Genomic DNA, 14963 nt, shown 5'->3' with positions numbered 1-14963 from the left:
TGTTTTTACATCTGTATAACCAATTAATATATTGGGCTATTCTTTTGCCAAAATATTTTTGTCTTAGCTATTTTAGCATGATTATAAGTCTAGAAGTCCGATAGTGTTGATCTTCCTATTGTGTTCTTCTTCAGTATTATGCTGCATATTCTGAGTCTTTTGTCTTTCTATATAAATTTTAGAATCATTTTTTTCATATCTATAGAATAACTTGCTGGGCTATTTATTGAGTTTGCATGAATACATAGACAAAGTTGGAAAGAATTAACATCTTAATATTTATGGACACATAATGTAGAACTGGAGAATTGTACATATAGAGATTTATATTTAAATTGTAAGTATAGACTAGTTCTCCATTTATTTATGTCTCCTTTGATTCCTTTCCCTAGAATTTGTATTTTTCCTTACATAAATTCTGTACATATAATTATATTTATATATAGGTATTTGTTTGTCTCTGTGTGTGCACTAATCTAAATGGTGGTGTGTTTTTAATTCCTAACTTGTTTGTTGCTGATATGTATATATATATATATATATGTATATATATATGTATATATATATATGTATATATATATGTGTGTATATATGTATATGTATGCATACATAAATTACATAAATTCTATACATATAATTATATTTATGTATAGGTATTTGTCTCTGTGTGTGTACTAATTTAAATGGTGGTGTGTTTTTAATTCCTAACTTGTTTGTATATATATCCAAAATTGCTGATATATATATGTATATATGTGTATGTATATATGTATGTATGTGTATATATGTATTTATATGCATAAGTATTTATATATGTATTGTATCTTGTATCCTGCAACCTTTCTGTAACTACTTGCTAGGTGCTTTGGCTATGTTTTTCATTGTGTTGATACTTTGCTATATTCTATAGTCATGTCATCTATGAGAAACATTTTTTATTTCTTTTTTTTTGTCTACTTGCTTTGATTAAAACTTTCAGATCAGTATTGAAGACAAGTGATGGGAGAAAATACCCTTGCCTTGTTCCCAGTCAAATGGAAAGCATCTGTTTTCTCTCATCATTAAGTGTAATGTAGCTATAGGCTTTTTGAAAATGTTCTTTATCAAGTTGAGGAAGTTCTTCTCTATTAGTAATTTTGTGAGAGCTTTTATCATGAACAGATGTTGGGTTTTGTCAAATGCTTTTTCTGAATCTATTAATTTTTGACCATATGATGTTTTTCTTCTTTGTCATACGATCATATGAGTCTTCTTTAACCTATTGGTGTGATAGATTACATTAACTGATCTTGGAATGTTATACCTGACTTGAATATTTGGAATAAGCTTCACTTGGCTGTGGTAGATATACTGTATATATTTGCTAATATTTTGTTAAGGAGTATTACTTCAATGTGTGAGAAAGACATTGGGACTGTGGTTTCTCTTTTGTGTCAAATCTTATCTGATTTTAGTATTAGTGAAATGCTGGCTTCACAAAAAACTAGCAAATATTTCTGTTTTCCATCTTCTTGATTCTATTTTCTAGCCTATATTGTACAATTCACTTTAAATGTTTGGTAGAATTCACCACTGAAATCATGTATGGGTGTTTTGATGGTGGTGTGGCCTGGTAACATATGTCTGAAGAGGTATAAACTTAAACTTTGGAATCACATGTGGTATTGTTAAATCAATTAAAAAAACAACCCTGAAACTATATTTCCTTCCTAAAGTTTGTTAATGATGGACTAACTTTTCAATTGAGAGAAAACAAGAAAGAGCAAAAGAGAAAAAAAAAAAGATTCAATCCCTATTAACTATACAACCATCTCTCAGCTGGAGATTTACATTTCAAATTCTTTGTTACTCCCATTATAATTCATAGAATAAAAGCAAAACATTGCATGTATTTTTATGAAATCACAAGAACACTATTGGTCTTACATGAATACATAAATATTAAGTAATATAGACACCTATACAATATAAATAGTTGAACCAATGAGGAAAAGACTTTTAAATCACAATAATTTTCAAATTTATCTCATAAAAAATTCAGGCATCCGTTCCTTCCCTTTACCACTCTGAATACTTCTTACAGGTTTGTAAAGAGGAATTTTGGCTCCATTGGATTTACAGAGGAGACATTACCTCTTTCTTTCCACCTAACTCTGCCTTCTCCCACATGGGCAGGATAAATTGTTATCAAGTTGGCAATATGACAATATATTGACATTCTTTTATACATGCTTTATACTTGATATGATTAAGGTACTAACTATTGGGATAACTTAACAATAACAGACCAAATTATAGACATTTCTAAGTGAAAGTGGTTTTAAAAAAAAATTATGCATTTCTACTTTCAACTTTGGAATTGAGAGGAATAAAGCCCAGGAAGGTTCCATCATATCTGTGATCATGCATAGATAAAATATTTGCAATGGATAAAAAAGCTCCTCCACCTTTTCCTGTTCCTTTTAAATCCAGTGGCCATTGCCTATGTCTTTGTTCTATAAATACAAACTAGAGAGAACAGATGGAACACTTGGTGAGCAGCCTTGCTTGTCAGTGTGTCCATAACTGCCATTAACACTGATGGAAGTCATCCATGTACATCAAACAAGAATCACTTCTTCAGGTTTTTTAAGATTTCTGTGGGAGTTTGCCTCCTAGAATATCTAATTCTTTCCCCTCTTGTGGCAATGATTTTTTCCCTGACATTTCAGTGATCACAAGGCAGCTGGTCTCACCTAAAAAATGACAACAAAAAGCAAGTAATGATGTTACTGGGGGAAAATGCTATTCTGTGTTTGCAAGGACTATAGATTGTCATCATTTTTAAAAAGCTTCACAAAAGCCAAAGTGGCTGATGTCAGTGATTGAATTTTTTGGTAGTGCTTGCCATCAAAAGATGGCGCTGTACATGTTTTAATATGACTACCACCATACTCAAATGATTGCTTTGAAAAAAAATGAAATTCTGACATTATTTAGATGAGCTGAAAATACTTATGTGATCCTCTTGTTATAATAAAATCCACCAGTGTTGAAAAAATAGAAATAATCAATGCAAGGCTTTAAAAATTCAGTCTCACACATTTAGGAAAAGATTCTACTGCATTCCTAAGGCAACTGCCTGGTGGACTCTGAGAAATCAATAGGGAATAAGAAATATTTAGTTTAGTAGATAGTGAGAGATGCTCATTACAAATAGCACAACCTAACAGGGGGCGGGAGAGTGGATTGTAGAAAACACTCTATTGTTGGTCAAAATATCTGAATGAAAATTGAAAAATCAATTAATCAGCCACATATTTTAGAGAGTTCATGACTAACAAATGATCTAATATTTTAGAAATAGAGACTCAGAAGATTCACTAAATCACTGAGTACAAAGCAAATATTTTAGAAATATTCAACTTTATAGTCTAGTGCAGTGGACTCAATTTTGAGCCACAGATTGTGAGGTAGTTCCATTACAGAAGCCGAAAATAAGCATCAAGTTAAATTTAGACAAGAGGACTCTTTTACTATAGTAAAACCAATGATGGATAATGAGATGGTAGATAAACAACCTGTGCCCTGAAAAACAGCAGGTGCTAGTCCTGAACCCAAGAATGGCAAAGCCAGATATTCTTTAGGCTCATAGGATGTTTCCTCATTTCTTCCCAAGTACCTTTTAGAATGCAGGTGCCCCTTCTGTTTGCTTATCATCCATACTTTTTGGCATTTATCAGAATCCTAAAAGACACTGATGCAAGACCTATGAAATTGTCTGTGTGATACTGATCAAGTTACTGAGGCCTGTTCTCAATTTCCTTCTTAGAAATGTCATAATTCTATACCTGACATCCTAATTAGTATTGTTCTATAGTTTCCAAACTCCTAATTTCCCATGAATCAGATCCAGTCTTCCTGTTCTTCCTTTTCTTGTTAATATGTTCACCATGCAGATTTGAGTTTCGAGCATTTGCAAGGAATTATTCTAGACACTGTATATTCTGAAATAGTTAATGCCTACAAATTTCTTATTCATGTGAAATATACAGTCCACATGAAGAGACAATAAACAATAAATAGGGTGGATTTATATAATAATTATTATAAAAATGAAATAGGATAATTTGATACCAAGGGAGACACTTTTAAAAGTGGTTTAAGGATGGCTCTTAGAGGATCTGATATTTCAGTTGATAAGAAAGAATCATCCAAGGAAAGACCAGGAGCTACAGCATCTAGGAGCATTCTGTTCTATACCTATTGTACTGAAGAAAATAGCTATGCTTGGATCTTTTAGCTGCTCTAGGAAGTGGGAACAGCTAATGCAAAGACTCCAAGGATGTTGTGAAAGGAGAAGAAACAAGGTAAAATTAATCTTGATTAATTTGTGGAAAATTCTCCCAGGCTTCAAATTGATCAAACTAATTCCTATCGATAAGTAAATAAAATAAAAGTTTCTTCCTAGCAGAAATATATTTGATGATGGAACATACACAATATAAATCCACCACTCAATTGCTTTTTCTTTTGTGTCAAGAATTAAGCGCAGTAGATTTGAGCAGAATCCCTGAGTTCATGAGGCACAAATCTGTAGCATAAACAAGGGAGAACATCTGTATGGGAAGTCACATGTTTTATGTATCCCAATTATTTAAAATTAAAACAAGATTTGATTAATTCCATTAGAGGAAAGATTAATTTGTCTTCATCTTCTCTCTGTAAAAAATATTACAAAATCATTTCTGTGACAAGGCCTTCAAAGAATTGATGGTCAGAAAATGTAGGTAAAGTTATAATTTCTGTAATTCCTTCTTCATTCTAAAAATTTTTGTGCTTAAACAATTTTTTTTTTGCAACTGTGCAATTATTTTTTTTCAAAATGCTCCCCTGCCCAAGTTGTTAAACTTTGAGTTTCACGAAACCTAGATGGGCCCATGCATCTGTTTGCAGACAGTTTTTTTTGAAGATTTATTTATTTATTTATACAAGCACTGGGTACAGTCAGAAGCGCAGGAGGGTGAGAGAATTCACCAGAGCCAGAGCGGGGAGCAGAGCAGGCAGAAGGACCGAGGTACACTGCTGAGGGGAGCAGCGGGCGGCAGGAGAGGTCTGCGCGCCATGTGGGACCCTCCTCCGGTGGCCGGGGAGCAGCTGGGGATAGAACCGGCGCCATAGAGACTGTGGGCAGCTTCACAACCCAGCGCTCAACTGCTGCGCCACCGAGGAGGCCCTGAAGACAGGTATTGTTGATGAAACTCAAAATTAACTCCTGCTCAGAACTATACATATTTTCATCTATTTAACACCTGCCTGGTGCCACAAAAAGGCAATTTTTCAGGTAGACTATAAGACAATCCTTTCATTTCCGTCTTTTTAATATTGACTCAAATAGATAACAACTTGGGCTTGTGGTCTACTTCTTAATTAAAAATTTTCCTTAATTCTTATATGAATGTCACATGTTCCAAGAGTTATCTTTGTTGTGAGCCAGGAAATTTATGTGGCTATATTAACAATATTTAAATTTTCCTCTCTATTTGGAGTAGAGGGTAATTAAACATCTATCTTGGATTGTTTCTGTTTGTTTAGATTGGGTTTTGTTTCCTTTTTTAGAAAGAATATTTTTAAACAGTCTTAGTCTTAAATTGACCAACGTTTTATTCCCTACATAGTAACTCTCAAGTATACAGACAACTTCATCTTTCAAAATCTCCTTGTGGACGAAAAGTCTGAGGAAATGATACACATTTCTACACTTGATGAGCTTGTGATACATAGCTTCTTTTCAAAGAAGGTCTTAAAATGTACGCTAAAATGGAAAAGCTAAACTGGAAGCTATTCTGACTTAAGGAATATCAAGTAAATTGATAAATTCTAATTTATAAATCCTTAACAGCAGTGCTGAAAATAACATGATTTAATTTTTGATCCTTCGATGAAGTTCAGAAAAAGTCCCAAGGTCATCATAAAAATTGGACCAGAGAATAATTGGATTGTGTTTTCTATGCAAAAAGAAAGAAAATATTATGCTGAATGAAATAATTTAGATGGAGAAAATTAACCTTAAAACACTGGGTCTTGTGACCAAGTGCTACCAGGTCCCAAACAAAACATCATCTTTGCATAATGTACTGTGACTGTGTTATTTGAAAAAATTTTAGTCAATAAGGATAATTGTGAATATATAATACTGCAAGGCATGTTGTGCAATAAAGTAATGATGAAACAAAAGTGTCTCAGTATCCGAGGGCAAAGATGTAGAATTTTTAAGGAGATGAATTTTGTACTATATCTTACGAGATATGATGGCTACAGAATTTTTCAAAGAAAGTGATTTTAAAGGTTAATAAAATTTCATCCATTTAAAATTATTTTATTTATTATTAGCCTGGTAGTGATTGTGAAAAGAAAACATCAAAAAGATACCGGAAAATCTTTAAGGATAAGTCATTTGGCCTTCCCATAGCTCAATCCAGGTTTAGTTATGTTTTCCCACTGGGGTATTGGTAAATCTTTAACAAACAGCTCTTTAAGGGGAAAAAATCCTGATTCTGATTTACAGTGTAGCAGATTCCCTTGGAATAAATACAACCACATAACTATGTCAAGCTGCCAGCTGATGTCACTGAATGCAGAATTGAAGAAAGACGTGCAGTTGCACATTAATATATAGTATTTTCAGCATACAAATACAGCAAACAAATTATCTTAAGAACATAAATAAGAGGAAAATGCAAAATAATTAGAGAGTGATGAATTTTGACTATTCATGCTTTTCTTTTTATATGATTTATTTAATTACAGGGTTATTTAAGTTAATTTTAATAATGGTTGTGCTTAACAGTCAGCTCAAAAGAATTAATGATTGACTGGCTCTTGCAGGCCTGTACAAGCCAGTTTCAACACTACTACTCTAGGTGATATAAGTATTCAACCTCATCCTAAGTACACCATGGAAAACCACTATGAGGCTTTATGTAAGGGAGATAATTAATTATATTTTCATTTTTAAAAACTCATTCATAAAACTGAGTGGAGAACAGGTAGGAAGGAGCAGAGAGGGGAAATGTAGAGCCAGTTAGAGGATTATTGGTGTCTGCTTTCCAAAGGCACTATGATCTCCGAAGTAATACAGACTTTGAAGTCTGATGTAATACAGACTTCTGAAAATTATAAAATCATTTTCTTCTTACTCCAATGAAAGTTCACTTAAACATTTACCAGAAAACCATAAGAGCACAAAACATAAATGGAAAAACAACAAAAGCATGGAAACTAAATGTTCTTCCAGAGCATAGAGTCTATCTCCTACCTCAGAACTAACTGTTAGCCACAGATGGGCTCAAATGCTCAGGCTGTTCCAGGAAACACAGCACTAATTCTTTTTAAAAAAAAATATATTTCTTTCTAATTTGGTTAGCCAAATGCATATGTATATCCGGCTCTGTACCTATCATGCTAAAGTAATAGCTTTCCTTAGATCCCTTAGCTACTAAGTAGCTTCCTACCCTTGCCACATTGTGCAAGGTCCTCGCAAGCCATTATGGTTTTTTCTCTTTAGCCAGGAAACCAGATCTTTCATGTCAGAACACTTCTGTGGTGCTTTGCAATTGACATAGCACTTCCACCTACTTGATCTCATTTAATCTCAGAACAATCCTTCATGGTTGGGCAGTAGGTTGTATATTCCTTAAGGATAATTCCCAAGGTTGGTGGGAGTTTCAAAGTTAATCCAAAATAACATTTCAGCCATAAAATTCAAATAAGTACTAAGTTTTTTTTTTTTTTCTGCAAATACAGAAGTAGTGCCATATATGTTATCAAACTATACTCTGTCATTAATATTTAAATGAAATGTCATCAAACAGGAATGTGAAGACTTCCCAAGTTAAGTGGGTACTTGGATAATTTTAGGAAAACAATTTCCAAAACATAAACTTCCACATGTTTCCTATTGCTGATTTACCTGAGAACTTACATCTCAAACAAGTCTTTTCAACTTCCTCATTCGTAATTATTCTTCTTTCATTTTACAAAATTAAATTTCTAACATTATCATGAAACATTGTCATAGATTGAAAAAGCTGGGAATGTCTAATATTGGGGCAATTTTAAATATCATTCAAGGTATTAGGAAAGTGAATGTTCTAAATTAATGGGCAGCGATTATTTTTTTAAATTCAGTACTTTCTAGTTGCCTTTCACCAGAATTGAAGGAGATACTGATTTAGTTGTTGGCCAATATACTTTTATCATTTTTAGTGATTTAATTTTTAATGATAAATCACTAGGGCACACGACTTGGAAAGTTTTCAGAGAATTGTGTGCCAATATAATAAAAATTCCACTTGTCTTTATTTTATATGGACTTTTTTATAGCATTTTTGTAAAAACAAAAACAGTAGAGTCAATGTTGAATCTTGGCTCAGTCTAGTTGCAAGTGATGCTCATCTACAAATGTTTCATGTATCTTATTAAGAGATCCATTGCCAGCAACTTTTTTACTTTCATGCTATGAACTATCTGATTTACTCCGATTCTATTGTTTCTATCTACTGCAAAATAGATTATGCAATAAATCATAATGATAACTCAAAATATTTTTTAAATAGATCTTTATGGTCCCAGGAAATTTACAAAAGATTAAATGCATGTGTTTTTGTCATAAAGAAATACGGTAGAGTGATCAATAACAAATTTCAAACATAAAGTATATATTATGAAGATAAAATTCTGTGGGGTAAATGGAATGGAAATATTAGTTTAAGGACATAAAATAGATGTAACTTCCTCTTAGAAGACCCTGTTCATGTATTCAGGTAATGGGTAATTGTGGTTATCAAGTCACTATAATATATGGATTCTGTAGAACAAATCAAGAGTGACATAATTCTGTTTAAAATTACCAATATTTATAGCATACCAGAAATGACATCATTTTCAAGTTTTTAAACTTATGCCAGCAAAGTTTAGATGCCAATTTAAAATGTGAGAAGGGACACAAGTTTTCAAAATTAGTTTGGGGCATGCATGAGAAAAATTGTTGAAGACTTCTGATATTGACTGTGTGATACCAATAAGTAGAACATCTTCATGTATATTTTTATCTTTATCCACCAACATCAGCAGCTGATTGTTTTGTCCCTCACCCCCAAAGTCACACACTTCTTTTTAAATTGCTTTAAGAGAGTTACTGTGTATGCAGGGTCAAGCAGAAAACAATGAACCATGTGGCTAGTTGCCTGCTGAGCAGTTAACAAAGCTCACGTCCCAGCTAACTGGCTCATGTCTGCACAACAGCCCCTTGGCACACACGCCTCAATTTCATGCCTCAGTAAAATTACAAATCATCACATGTCAAGACCTGCTATAGTCACTAGCACAAGGTTGACACCATGAACATTAAATTTGTGAGTACTATGGATCTACTGAAATTACCCATTTATAGATGAAGAAACTGATATTTGACAGATTAAGTGACATACCCAAATTTACACTGCTGGTAAAAGGCAGATCCCAGCCTCAAATGTATAATACAGAATTTAAATTAAGTATACACAGAAGCCTCACATATATGTATATGTGTGCATGTATGTCTATACCCATATCTATACATATATGTATCTGTGTGTTTTTGTGTGTGCATAGCCTGTGCTCATATTAGACTAGTAGAATCATTGTACCTCCACATACCCACCTCAGAGGCTGTATTGGCTGATGCACATAGAAGGGGCCTTTGAGATGGGCCTTTCTGTACTTCAGATAGAGACAGAGATCGAGAAGAGGAGGACAATAGGCGTGCATCTCCCAGTCAATCACCCCTTTTTAAATATTTTATTTTTTGCTATTTTTTTATTAAAATAACATTGAAGGGCCTCCCTGGTGGTGCAGGGGTTAAAGTCCCAGCTCTATCAAGTAATCACTAGCCACTGCAACAGGATTTTGATCCCGAGCAAGCCAGGAAACTATCCCACATGGCACAGCAGACCTCTCCTGTCTCACCCACTGCTCCGCTTAGCAGTGTATTTCAGTAGATCTGCCTATTCTGCTCCCCACTATGTCTGTGGTGAATCCTCTCACATCCCCGCACTTATGGCCTAGATCCCAGTACTTGTATGCATAAATAAAAATCTTCAAAAAATAATGAAAAAATAAAGCTACTTTGCATTATAACATCATATAAATTATAAGTGAACCTAATATACAGCATATTGATATATGATAAATGAATCTCTGTATATACTATATTAGGTTCAGTGTGTTTGTATATTCCAAGATAGGATAAAGGGGTATATAAGCAGAGGCTAAGGAGATGCTTTTCACATGAGTCCTTTTATCATATCAGAGCACGGAAAGATAAGTAGATCCTCCAAAGGCAAGATTTGAACTACATAAGAAGAGGGTCATTTTCCCCATCACTGCACAGCACAGTTTTCTCTGGCTCCTTGGAGCTGGTTGCTCTGGGAGCACCCAGAGAGGGGACCTTGGCAAGGAAAGTTGTCATGGTGTTGGTACACAGGAGCCTCAGAGGCACTAGTGATGCCTCTGATGCTAACTACCAATAATGAGCTAAGAACAAAATAAATATAAATACATCAAACCAGTAGACTGGTTCAAGACAACATGTATAAGACTGTAGAATACTTTGGCATACTTCCAGAAAAATTTTAAGACCCTAGTGTTTTATATATTGTTGTGATCTCATTTGTATCCACATACTAGCAAAGCTTAGGTATTTTCAGACTGTATACTCATACACACATATGTGTGGATAATAACCAAAAAAGGCAGCATGATTTCTAATGGTGATAGTATTATAAGGAGGGAGTTTCCTTATGTGGATATAAGAAAGATCTCCAAGGGGAGCTATCTGAGACAGGACCTGAACAGATCGTTTGAAGGTCTAGTGCAATGGTTATCAACTTTGTCTGTAAATTAGCATAACCTGGGAGATTTTTCTTAAAACTGATGCATAGCCCCATTAAGTCATTTATATAAGAATATCTGGTTATGGGACTCAGGCATTATATGTATGTGTGTGTCTGTATACATACATACATATGTATGACAATAGTTCGTTGAATTATTTTTCTTTATTTTTATTTTATTTTTATTTTTTTAAAGATTTATTTATGCATACAAGAACTGGGGTACAGGCCAGAGTACAGGGGGTGAGAGGATTCCCCAGAGACAGAGTGGGGAGTAGAACAGGCAGGAGAGGTCTGCTGCGCCATGTGGGTAGCTCCCTGGCTGGCCAGAGCAGATTGTGGATAGCTTCATAAGTGCTGTGCTTAACTCCTTGCACCACCAGGGAGGCCCTCTCACACTTCTGACTGTACCTGGTGCTTAAATAAATAAATAAATAAATAAATCTTAAAACAAACAAACAAACAAAAAAGAACAGCAAGTGGGGAAAGAAAGGAAAGAGATGAGGTCAGAAAGATGAGTATGTCTGGATCATATGGTGTCTTTTAGGTCATGGTAATTAGTTTCTATTTTATTTTTAGTGCAATAGGAAGTGATTGTATTATGCTTTTCGGGTGGTATGATAAAATGGGAGAAAGAGGACAGAAACAAAAAAGATTCTCTCACAATTTTTTTCAACGTAAGACACAGAGATATGATGGCTGTATTTTAATCACCACGGTCAGGTTGCTCATCCATCCTCTGCCCAATGACTAAGTTGTTCCCAAAAATTGAATAAGGGAGAAATAAAAAAATAATATATGGAGAAGTGAGTCAACATCACCTTGAAAACAAAGAAAGAAAGTGGAGTGACACTGAATCATTGTGTACACTCACACACACAAGCACACACACACACACACACACACAAATCTTGCATATATTTATATGAGCATGTGTGTACAAATCTAAGAATTGACTTTAAATTTCACTGCTGTTAAAATACTAAAATCTGCAACCTCAGTTAAAAGCTACTAAAATTTGCTGTCACTAGATTTTTTTTTTAACTTCCTAAATTTTTCACCTCAGTGTTTGTCCTTTCCCTGCCTGGTATTCTGATTAGGCCTGTCTATTTGGGGAAAAAAATAAAGAACTATTTATTAAGATGAAATATGTAAACAATTAAGGCCAAGATTTCTAATACAGAAGTGGCAACTTATGCCTTTTAAAGCACTTAAGAAAGAAATAATCGGCTTGCTAGTTGTATATACACATGTGTATATAATCTATTACATATATGTATATGTTTATATAAGACAGTTTTATAATTTTATTATACTGATTTCAAAATGTTGCTAAGTAAAATGGATTCTGTTTCCCCTTAAAAAAGTGGAACATATATAAGGCCTATCATTCCAGTGAATTTCATACAACAAATTTGAAAATTTGCTAGAATTCCCACTACTTGAGTATGTAATTGTGTTTTCCTAAGGAGAGAAGACAAATATTTTCCTATTCCCAAAATGCTAGTGATTTTCAATGTTTTATGCTACATGGGGCTTCACAGATGCAATTGGGAAGCTTATTTTCTTGGTAGAGCTTGTGGGCTAGTTGAGATGCTGTTCAGATGCCACCAATGAAGATCTGAGTTGTGTTCACCAAAAGATGCTGGTGGTATTGCTGGTATGCTTCCTCTCAGCTTCTGCAGAGGCAAATGAGCTCCATGACAGAAATCACAGTCTTTATAAGAAAACAGAACGTGAACTGAGTCTTGACTCTGCTGCTTGCCAGCTGATGAACTTCTCTTACCTCCTGGGCCCCTCCATTGAGTAATATAATTAACAATAGTTATCCTTGTGGGATTGTTGAAGTGAGTAGACATCACTTTTCTTTAAGCCTCACACATAGTCCATAGCTTCCATAGCTATTTTTTTTCTATTTTCCCCTATATGCTCAATAATTTGACACATATATTCAATTACAGAAACTTTGTGTTCATCAAATTTAAATGCTGCAATGGCTTCAGTGGAGCAGCGGTTGAGTGCTGGGTTGCGAAGCTGCCCACAGCCTCTGCTGCCCCAGTTCGATCCCCAGCTGCTCCCCGGCTACCAGAGGAGGGTCCCGCATGGCGCGCAGACCTCTCCTGCCGCCTGCTGCTCCCCTCAGCAGTGTACTTCTGTCCTTCTGCCTGCTCTGCTCCCCGCTCTGGCTTGGTGAATTCTCTCCCACGTTTCTGACTGTACCTAGTGCTTGTATAAATTAATAAATCTTAAAAAAAAAAAAAATGCAATGGCTTCTTTTTTTAAAAAAAAGATTTATTTATTTATACAAGAACTGGGGTGCAGGCCAGAGGAGCGGGAGGGTGAGAGAAGTCACCAGAGACAGAGCAGGGAGTAGAACAGGCAAAAGGACCAAAGACACTGCTGAGGGGAGCAGTGGGTGTGGCAGGAGAGGTCTGCCGCGCCATGTGGTGCCCCATGGGTTGCTCCCTGGCTGGCCAGGGATCTTTCCCGTGCTGCAGAGTCTGCGGACAGCTTCACAGTGCTGCGCTCAACCCGCTGAGCCACTGGGGAGGCCCTGCAATGGCTTCTTATTTCAAAGTTATGTTAATGAATTTATTTTCCTTAGATGTATTCATTAATATAGGTTGAAAGATCTCTACCACCAGGGCCTCCCCTGGTGGCGCAGGCAGTTGAGCGCAGCGCTGTGAAGCTGTCCACAGCCTCTGCAGCACTGGTTAGATCCCCAGCCACATGGCGCAGCAGACCTATCCTGCTGCGCCCACTGCTTCCCTCAGCAGTGTATTTCAGCAGTCTGTCTGTTCTGTTCCCCACTCTGTCTCTGGTGAATCCTCTCACCCTCCCACGCATCTGGCCTGTGCCCTGGTTCTTGTATAAATAAATAAATAAATCTTCAAAAAAAATAAAATAAGAAAGATCTCTACCACCAGGCTTTGACCTATTTTAACATAACAGTATTTCTTACTACACATTCTGCCTTCTATTCTGATTCATCTACATTGTCCTACTCAACTACTTGTGGCTTTTGTTCAAACACGTCAATGATTTTTATTTATCTTTATGTCCTTGGTTATGTGGACCTTATCTAGATTACGTCCACATAAACTGAATATCTATGAAAATTATTCTCATCTTTTAAAGTCTAAAGTAAATGCTTCCTTGAAGAAGTCATTCTTGATTCCTGTAGTGAGAATTAATATTTCCTGTTAATTTATTGTAATACTCCTTGCATTATAGGTATTTGTATAATTTTGTCTTGACCATATTTTGTCTTTCCTTGAGAAACAGGATTGAACATGGGTCATTTTTGCCTCACTAATTTTTGATGGATTGAATTGACATGAAAAGTCTTAAGTTACCAATACTATTAAGTAAAGACTTATGTATAAATCAAGTTTTACACTCGTTGCTACTTCTCTTTTCATTATTTTCTTTCATTAACTAGAATAATAGTAATATTCTACTCAATTTTCTTAGCAGATTCTTTATATTTGTGTATCTAGCTTAAACTTGAATCTGAAGTCCAACTGTTTACAATTTAATAACAAGTACTCCAACTTAAGGATTCACTGAAAATTTTTTCTAAGATTTATTTGTTCATGCATACAAGAACTGGGGTGTAGGCCAGAGGTGCAGGAAGTGAGAGGATTCACCAGAGACAGATTGGGGAGCAGAACATGCAGATTGACTGAAGTACACTGCTGAGGGGAACAGCGGGCGAGTCAGGAGAGGTCTGCTGTGCCATGTGTGTCACCTCCCTGGCCAGAGATCGAACTCGTGCTTCAGTGGCTGCAGATTGCTTCACAGTGCTACGTCTTAACTCCTTGTGCCACCAGGGAGGCCCCTCGCTGAAATTTTTAGTAGAGCCTCTGCTCAACCCCTTAGCATTAGGGGCTCAAAAATGTCCCCCTGGAAACTGTCAAACTTAATTTATCTAAAAGCCTATGTTTCTGTGGTTTTAATGCCTTCCCATTCCGGGGGATTGGTGGAGGCAAGTGTTCAGACTCCAGGTCAAGTGTCTTCACCAACAAACATTAATATATATTTAAATGA

This window comes from Talpa occidentalis, unplaced genomic scaffold, assembly GCF_014898055.3.
Source record: "Talpa occidentalis isolate TD23 unplaced genomic scaffold, MPIMG_talOcc4v2.1 talOcc4.4, whole genome shotgun sequence".
NCBI lineage: Eukaryota > Metazoa > Chordata > Mammalia > Eulipotyphla > Talpidae > Talpa > Talpa occidentalis.
This window is presented reverse-complemented; position numbering follows the sequence as displayed.